We start from the raw sequence: 10,111 nt of genomic DNA on the forward strand, positions 1-10,111 counted from the left end.
GGACAAGTTAACCCTTCAAGGACAACACCTGAGAAAGGGAGAGCTTCTTCTCTTTCTTTCCTCCCCCTGCCAGCTGTTACTGTGGAGCCCAGTTGGTAATTTCTCTCATCTTAGAAATGTAGACATCTCTGTGAAGCTCCAGCTCAAGGCCAGAGGCCTTGTTTACACATTTCTAGAAACTACTATACTGGATACATGTTTGTGAAAAACTAGTAAGGGGGTGTCCAGCACCTGGAGTGCTGATTTCTTCCTGGCCAGTGGCCAACTAAAACAGGACAACACGAAAATTGGAGGTTTATCTACATTGAACTCTTTTGTAGAAACTCTTTTTCTGACAGTCCTAAAATCAAGCATAGTGAAGATTTCTGGAGAAGCCCAGTTGAGACTTTTCTGTGGAGAAAGGGGCTGCCACTACAATAGGCCAATAAGAAAAACATCAATAACCTAATTTCTTTTAGTTAAAAAAAAAAAGAAAGAAAGAAAGAAAAGAGAAGCCTCAATCAGGAACTTCTCAGAGAGAATATACAAATGACAAACATGCACATAAAAAAGGTGCTCAATGTCATTAATCACTTGAGAAATGAAAATTTAAACTGCAATGAAGGAGCAGTAGGTATCAGAATGGCTAACATGAGAAAAAACAAATAAACAATAACAACAACAACAAAACCCCCAAAACAGACAATATCAAATATTCATAGGGCTGTGGAGCAACTAGAACTCTCATTCACTTTTGGTACAAATATAAAGTGACATGACCACTTGGAAAAACTGTTTAGTAGTATGCAAAGCTAAACATATGCCTTCCCTATGACTGAGCATTTCTACTCAAGATAAACAAGAACATACAATCCCAAAAGAATGTTCAAGAATATTGATAGTGATTTTTTTCATCATAATCCCAAACTGGAAATCTCAAATTTCTATTGCTTTGGTTTGGATGTGAGTTGAATGTTTCTCTGAAGGTGTTATGTATTGAAGTTTAATCATCGTTGTGAGGTATTGAAAGGAGGGAAGCAATCTGACAATGGTGTTTAGAGGTGGGGCCTTTGAGAGGTAATAATGATTAGCTCAATCATTGGTTTGGAACTCCATCACTGAATCCTGCTGGCTTTAAAAGAGTAGGAGGAGGGACCAGCAGAGACCCAGAAATACTCACTCCCTGTCTCTTGCCATATGAGGTCCTGTACCACCTCACAGCTTTGACAGCAAGAAGGTCATCGCCAGATGCAGCCCCTTGACCTTGGAACTCTAGAACTGGCTTATCTTTCAATGTTCTATGTGCACTTGGAAATAATATACTAGCTGTGGAGTTACCTAATCTTTTCCTGATCAAAATACTAGAGATCTTTCATGACCAAACTCTGACCAATAGGAAGGTAACAACTTATGCTACACAGCAACCCTTCCTAAGAACCCCATTTCAGCATTTCTGTTTTCTGGACCTGCTGCGCAGTTGCTGAGTCTTGTTTTCTTCCTTACAGTCCCACAACCTTGTCAGTCTCACTGGTACCAGCTTTGTCTTTCTATGGAAATTTTCCACACTCCATCCCACTCTCTCTATCCCTTTTCTTACGTAGAGAATTTTTTCTTGATCAGATTTTCAAATGTACCTATACATTCATCATCTCCAAAAGACTTTTCCTTGTGATTCCCTGGTCTCAAAATGTAGCCTGTAGAGTAAATATGAAATAACTACATCTCCTAGGGCTGAGTTTAACGCACTCCTCCTTAAGTCTGTGGTGTGGATGTCTTCCTGGCCATCTGCCCTGACTTCTAAGTTGTGGGAGGCATCTTCTCTGGTCTTTTAAGAATGCTTGAAGGTCTGGGGTTGTGGCTCAGTGGCAGAGCACTCGCCTAGCAGGTGTGAGGCTCTGGGTTCAATCCTCAGCACCATATAAAGAGAAATAAATAACGGTACTGTGTCCACCTACAGCTGAAAAATATTTTTTTAAAAAAGAATGCTTGGATAACATGACATAATCTTGATGTTCTTGATAGACTTTGGAGTCAGTGAAGATCTGGGCACAAATCCACACATTTGAGAACTGTACAAACGTGGGGGGTCATATAAGTTCACATTGCTTTAATCCTCATCTGTAAATTGGACAGTTGAAAGGATCAGTATGATAATTCACAACAAAACGTTCCTCATACAACTGCTCAACAGATAATAGATAACCTTATCTGTGTTTATTTTGTTGTGTCATTACTGCTGTCAATGATGAACAGATCATATTATCAGGGTCTCTTTCTTCTTCCTCTTTCTATCCTTTTCTGGTCAGATAGCTACATGTGTGTGAGAACACTGGGGGCCTCTGGGCTCTCAAGTGGGCGCATTTCTAACCTCTCCAGCCTTTGTGTGAAGTGAATTCAGTGAGTTCCAGTCAGCAGAAGCAGCTGAGCAATTTCTAGGCCAACCCAAAGAGCTCCTCCATGAACATTCCTTCATGCACCGACTCTTTCCCCTTAGGCAACGCAGCTATATAAATTGTGTTCTTGGATGCCAACTTTAGTGACATCAGAATTGCAATATGGAAGGTGCCCAGAGCCTGGAATCGATGCTTGGATAAACACTGCCAACCAATTTGTAATCTTATTAGTATTACACAATTGCTATTATACTATTATGCTGTTAGATCCATTATATATTTTGATTTGTTTTGGAGTAGCCAGTATTTTCTTAACTAAAATAGAAATTGGTACCTTGAAGAGGGATGGTGCCCTTGAAGTCTGTGGCTAATCATTAGCTAATCATTCAGGCAGAGGGCTGCAACAAACAAACAAACTGATGGTAAGGACCAGGAAAATGTGGTTGTTACATTGGAGATGGAGGCAGGGATGGCTTACAAAGGACACAAGGAATCTCTTGGGGGTGATGGAAATGTTTTGTGTCCATGACGGGAGCTGTTTCACAGATGTATTCTGGCGTCAAGATCCATCAAATTGTAGACTTCAGGGGTATATATTGTACATAAATTATACCTTAATAAATTATTTTAAAAAGCAACAACCTTATCAATATAGTAAACTCCCTGGCTTAAGACAGGATCCCAGATGCTGAGATTCATGTATAAGTAATTTATCAAGGAAATGCTCTTAAAATATTCCAGCCAGGGAGTAGGGGAGCAGGACAGGGACGGAGGAAGACAAGCTTGGGTGTCATTTGTGTGATCTCCAGCAGATTCCAGAGTGAGCCTTCACCTGATTCTGCAGAGAGGCCTGAGCCTGAGTCACGCCACAGAGTTCATTGTGACTCAAGACAAGGAGTCAGAGGGATCCTTCGGGTTCCTGGCCCAGATGGGCTGAATGGTTCTCGGAGGGAAGATCTCACAGAGTCACAGAAGCCAAAACGCAGAATGTGGAGGGTGCCCAGGAATGGAAAGAGGGGCTCAGGGGGACACAGCTGGGCACCGCCATCTATTTCTTCTAGAAGGAAGACTGGAAGTGGAATGAGAGTAGAGGTGTCCCGACTTATAAACTGCTGCCTCTTGGGCGCGAGTGTCTGGAGTGGAATGGGCAGTCTGGAGCCAACAGGAACATTCCCCCAACTGGCCAGTCATAGCCTTCAAGCCACATGCTCAGCCTCCAGTTTGGGAGCCAGGGACTGGACTCTGAGAGAACCCTGTTCTGGGACAAACCTGCCTCTTCCTGATTGTGCGATCCTGGGCAAGTAGCTTAAGCACTCTCCTCAGGTCCTCCGATGATAAGTGGTGAACAAACCCACCTCACAGGCCACTGAGAAGTTTAAAGAAGACGGCATGGAAAGCCCTCAGCAGGGTCCCTGGAAGGATGTCAGTGTGGCCCCCACATTGAACCCCGTCCTCACTACTCACCCATCCTCCTGTTCACTGTCTCATTAGCCTGAGTCTGTAATGCCCTGTGGGATCCAAGACGACTGACATCTTGTAGGTCCTTTTTCTCTCTTTCCAGAGCAGGGAACTTGGCACAGTTTTTATTCATTCAGGATTTGCATTGCTCAAAAAGAGGCTCTGACGTGTTTTTAAAGTGTCCAGATTAATCTTGGCAGCGGGCTGCAACGCATCACCTCCAATGAAAACTAGACATCCACTCCTGTCCACCCGTATGTGGCCCCTTAGGTGTCCTTCCAGCCACTGTGGTTCATAGAAGCCTCTGGAACATCTTGTTACGCAGCTATGAACAAAGCAGATAAGATGCATTTCTGGTTGTTAACGGAACAGAGAGGAGAAATTAGCTTAAAGATCTGTCTACACTAGTCAGAATATAGTTTCAGCTACAGAAGATGAATAAGTCCTACAGCTCCTCTGAATAGCATAGCACCAGTGGTTTGTATGCTGTACCACAATTCTTAAAAATTTGCAAACAGGGTAGATCTTATGCTGTGTTGCCATCACATAATGATGATGATGATGATGATGATAAGAGGAAACTTTTGGAATTGATAAATATGTTTAGGGCATGCGTTGTGGCGAGAGCTTCACAGGTATATTCTTATCTCCAAACTCATGTGAATGTGCATATAGCTCAGGTATTGGTAGCAGGGGGAGCCATGAGAAGCCATGATCACAGAGCCCATCTGCAGGGCCCTGGTCAATCACGCTCGCTGCCTGTGGTTGGTGGTGTTCAAGGTGCGTGCTCACGGCCACAAGGGTGGTTTGGCTCCATCTTTGGTTCCATTTCAGATTTGATGCTGACACTGGCCTTTGCTTTTCTGTTATCTTCAAATGCGGAGCAGCCCGCAGCCTCCCCACACAGCTCAGCTTCCACGTTCTCACTCTACTCCTTCTTGCACAACTGTCTATCAGGGGAAGGCTTTTTTGCAGACTTGCTTCTGTTGATGTCTGGGTTTGCAGAAGGTCTCCTGATGTCAATGGAGGAAAATGGAAACACGTTCCACACCAGAGCCAGGGGCAGGCCCTCCCAGCCGCATAAACCTTTCCACTAAATTTCACTGGGAAAAGGCTAGTAAACCGAAGTTCTGGCTGGAGCTTGACCTTCTGTCCCGGGTAGGCCCCAAGTTCCTGCACCTGGAGCTCTGTTACAGAAGATGGTGTGATAAGCTGAAACTTCTCCCTGCTGCTCTGGCCTGCTTCCTTTCATGTGCTCAAGGTCATACACTGACCTGAGCTCTTCTGCAAGAAATTTCTGGCTCTTCTGTGGTTCTTCTGTGGTTCTGTTGTTGTTGTTTTCTGCTCACATTCTCCTGCACACCTAAGCTGTCTTCGTGTTTATGTTGTAGTTTGGGAATTTTTTTCCCCACCGTGAATTTTTATGAGTTAGTATAACATGACATTGGAGAATATTAGCATTTGGGCCAAGTTTTCCCATATTACCTTGGTTTTTCCTGTGAGCTGAGTGTCCTGAGCAGCCAACTTCATAAGAAGCACCCAAAATCTCTTGCCTGGTACAGGAAGAGCCTAGACAGAAGGAGCCACTCTTGACCTCAGGAAACCACTTTGGGTTCTACTTCCCTTTTGGTTTGATGCCATCTTCATCTTCAGCTGAAGGACAAAAGCCATCTGTCAACAGTGATACAATGCAGAAAAAAAAAAGAGAGCACCCGATGGCTGGTCCAAACTCTGGGGTGCAGCCCAGTGAAGGACCGGGCCCTTCATTCTGTGGCTGTGTTCAAGTCTCGGGTTGAGTCTGGATTTCCTCATCTACAGCATGGAGACAGCTGGAGACAGCGGGAGCATCCCTGCTAACCCTGAAGGCTGCTATGGAGACCCCTGCCAAAATGACGTAATGGGCCAGAAATCAGTGTGCAATTGAATGGTACTGCATAAGGCACTAACTCGTCATCAGATCAGCTCTTCCAAGAATGCTCGTAAAGAATCCCAGCCATGAGAGATATTAGCAGTTGAAAAGAGCATTTTTTTAAAAAAATAAAAATCAGGTTTGAGAAATGCTGGCAGGGCAAAGTTTTAAATGAACTCATCATGGCAGGACTTCTCAAGAGACTTTAATGCACTGTGAGTCTCTGTGAGTGTTTCCCAAATAGCGTGCGAGAGAATCTCCTTTAAGGGAAACATCACAGAGTACCACAACACCCTCTGTTGGAAAAGCCATCTTAGATACCTCAAAGTCCCTGGAGGGAGGACATAGGTGTCGGATTTTATGGCAGCTAGAAAGTTAATGCTTGGATCAGAATAGACATCCACAGACAATCTGCAACCAGAAGGGGAGGAAGGCTCCTGAACACCTGTGAAGAGTCTGATCCACAGTCTCCCAGGGTCATCCCCTGCCCTGATAGAGCCCACTCAGGCCCCTACATTGTGCTCAGCCACATTTCTATCAAGAGCTCTATGTGGCTGGGTTGATCCTCACATAAAGTAGCCCCATTTTAACTTTCTCTAAAGCTTAATCAGCCTCAGTTGATGAGCAACCATGGTCCTGACCAGGCCCTCATTGAAAATGCTCCCTGCTCCAGTTTTCCTTGTTTCCCTGGGGCACACAATGTCACGCCCTTGTTTCCTTGGGGCACATAGTATTGCTCCCTGTCCCAAGGCAGAACGGTCACCCTTTGGACCTCTTTGCTTGGGCTTTCCTTCCACCTCCCCCAACACCCTCCTGACCTCCCACCCTGTCCCCCACACTCAGTGGGTTTCATAAAGAAATGAAGGTCTCTGACTGTTTGCATCACCTCAGGGGACCTCTGCTGCAAGCGCTGGATACTGCGATGCCTGGGCCCACTTCCTAGATGGAGGCTCGCTCCTATCAACAGTTCTCATCTCGCTGCACACCCTCCTCTGGAAGGGAGATGTGTGTGCCTACCCGTGACCTTCTTCTGTTCTGTTCCTGGAGGTGGAGCGACATTTAAATTAGTAGAGTTTTAAAAACCTAGCTAGAAATGTTAGCTTAATTCTGCCCCTTTTTATTTTGCCAGAGAGCTGCTTGTGTTTCTGTGACTGCCTCTCCCTCAGTAGGTAAATCAGTCCAGGTTTATAGTTTTAGTGAACAGGCTCAACTGGGGGGGAAGGGAGAGGGAAGCACTGCTTCTCTTCAGATGATGCTGAGACCAGAAGACTAAGGAAGTGATGCTAAGTGCGACAGGAGTTTAGAGGAGTTTGGATCTGGAAAGTCCCCCAGAGGCTCATGTGTTGTAGGCTCGGTCCCCAATGCAGCCATGTTCAGAGCTGGGGCTTTGGAGAATTGATTGGATCATGAAGGCTCTGATTTCATCAATGGAGTAAATTATTGATGGGTTCATAATTGAATGGATTATTGGGACATGATGGAAATTACAGGAGGCGGAGGCTATTTGGAGGAAGTAGGTCACAGGGGGCATGTTCTGGAAGGGTATATCTTGGTCTAGCCCTTTTCCTCACTTTCTCTCCCTGCTTTCTAGCAACTATAAGGTGAACAGCTCTGTTCTGCCAAATTTCCCTTGCCATGATATTCTGCCTCACCATACAACCATTGCAATGAAGCCAAGCAGCCATAGACTAAAACTCCAGAACTGAGCCACGATAAATCTTTCTCCTTTAAGTTGACTTTCTCAGGTGTTTTGTCACAGTAATGAACATGAAACATGAATACAAAGTCCTACAACATTAACATACAACCAGTCCTGGTCAGCATTGGTGGAGCACTTCCCACAAGCCAGGTACTGTGGAAATACCCCTCATGGCTAGCTCACCTAACCATGAGCTTTCCAGATCCACAAACTCCTCTAAACTCCTGTAGCTCGCCTAACCCAAACCATGAGAATGTTTCCCTTACACATGAGGAAGCTGAAATTTCTGCACTGCCTGGAAGCCAGCATCCAATCTTCCTAAGGAGAAAGGGGCACCATATAGGGAAACTGGGCTTTGACCAGGGGTAGGACTTAGATGAGCAGAGAGAAGGTTTGCATGAGCCAACCTGAGATGGTAGGACTGCCCAGAACATGCCTGGGGACCAGTGAGTACCTATGAGATTTGAGTGGGGGGATTTATGGCAGAGAGTGAGTCTACAGAAGCACAATGAGAAATCCTGGAGCTGGGGTTTTCTAATACAACCTCTTACCAGTGGGGAAAATTTTCTTTCTTTTTTTAAAATTTTTGAAACAACAACAAATTATTACAAAAACCATGGTCTTTCCTTCATTCTTGCATTTCTTTAACAAATATTTACCCAATGCCAAGTGTGTGCAGGCAGGAGGGACAGTGATAAGCAGGCCAGGCCTGACTGCTGGTGCTAGGAGCTGCCCCATGATGGTGGGAGCATGAAAGGTAGAAGGCCACTTGGGCTATGCTCCCTCAGCCCTATCTGTGCTGCCAGGACAGCCCCCTTCCAGGAGACCCTATCGAGACTGCTCTTGATCCCTGGAGTAGAGGTCTACTTCCTCGTAACCTTTCCACCACGAGCCCTCTTCTCTTCTCTTTTTCAGACCAGAGATTTCCAGTTCCTCTAACCTTTGTATAACAGAGGTTCGACCACCCCACATGGGACTGCATGCTAGTTGTCAAGTTCCCTTACACGGGGTCCCCCGAGGCTCTCCCAGCAGGGTCTGAGGCAGGCAGCACACAGCAGGACAGGCAGCAGAGGAGGCCGCAGGCTGGGAATCGTTCACAAACTCAATCTCAGGAGTCTGGACCTTGTCTGGGACATTACCACAAGAGTCTAGGACATTATTGCCAAAAGTTCTTTAGGAAAGGAGGAAGAGGGCAGGGGTGTGAGGTGAGGAATCCTTGGAACTTGTTCTGCAAACAGCCAACAGGATAGAGCTGAGGAGAGAGAGAGAGAAAGCAGGGGCTGCACTTCAATGTAGAGTGGTTAGTGATGGCCTCTGAGAGCGAGGCACAGGAGGGCTACCCACCCCATGCCTGGGTTCTGATTCCATCACCAATAACTAGTAGCTATGAAAGCCAGAGCATGTGGCTGTTGACCACACACCTGTTCTAAGTAGCTGACACAAATGAGCTTTTATCTTCAACACAACACTGACAGATAAGGAAACTAAGGTGTAGAGAGGCTATGTAACCTGCAAGGTCTCACAGCGAGGAGGTGGTGAAAACAGGAATATGTATATTTTTGCACTGAGAACAGTTAAAATCTATTCTTTAGTATTTTTCAACTATACAATATATTGTTATTAACTTGGTTACCATGATATAACATAGAATAGAACTTAAAATCTATATTCTTTGGCAAATACCTCTTGATTTAGTCATGTGGTGATACAGCCCCTCAGCTGCTGCCCAATTGTAGCCCTGTATGGGATCCCACAGGTTAAAACTAAGAAATCTCAATCTCCAGAGCTTTGAGGGTTACTCATAAGTCATTGTCTTAAGCCGAAACATTTGAAGAATTTGTTTGCAGCAAAAATGAAACCACTATTTTTCATAATCCAGATGCCTATCTTTTTCCTCTCTTCAGAACTGAGACAATAATTTCTGAACAAGAGAAATCAAGATCAGCTTACATTTTCTAGCTAAACACATGTTTTCAGTTCTTTTCATATAGTGTCTACTGCTTTTCAAATTACATATTTCTGAAAACCAAACTACTTTCCTTGAACGTTGTCACAACATTTTAATAGACTGACATTTTTAGTCTTTCTTAACACATAAATGAGTAACTTTAAATTGTAGTGTATTTTATTTTACATTTAAGAAACCACCCTATTTTCAGAGTGACTGTACCCTTGGCATTCCCACTAGCCATGAGGGTCCCCATTGCTTGGTATCCTCACTAACACTTGACACTGTCGGTTGAAAAACAAAAGTTGGTCATTCTAATGAGGCACCACTGTGCCTCGTTACACTTTTAATTTGCCTTTTCCAAATACTTAATGATTATGAGAATTTTTTCACATATTTGCCATCACGGTATCTTTTCTGGTGAAATGTCAACTGAGATATTTTTATCGGGCTGATTTTTTTGTTTCTTTATGTGAGTACCAAGTGCTTGTTAGGGGAATTTACAAAGCACTGCAGAGATCTCAACAATGGATGGGGAATAAAATAGCTCAGTGCTATCCTGGAGCTGAGGTTTTCTAATATAACCTCTTACCCCTGCTTTATGACCCAAGGATTAGTTCTCTTTAGTGTTTTGGGAAACAATCTAAACACTCTATCAGAGTCTGGGAATATTTAAGTCCTTGCATTTCTCAGGACAGAGAAAAAAATTGGGGACACTGGGGACC

This window comes from Callospermophilus lateralis, chromosome 1, assembly GCF_048772815.1.
Source record: "Callospermophilus lateralis isolate mCalLat2 chromosome 1, mCalLat2.hap1, whole genome shotgun sequence".
Lineage (NCBI taxonomy): Eukaryota > Metazoa > Chordata > Mammalia > Rodentia > Sciuridae > Callospermophilus > Callospermophilus lateralis.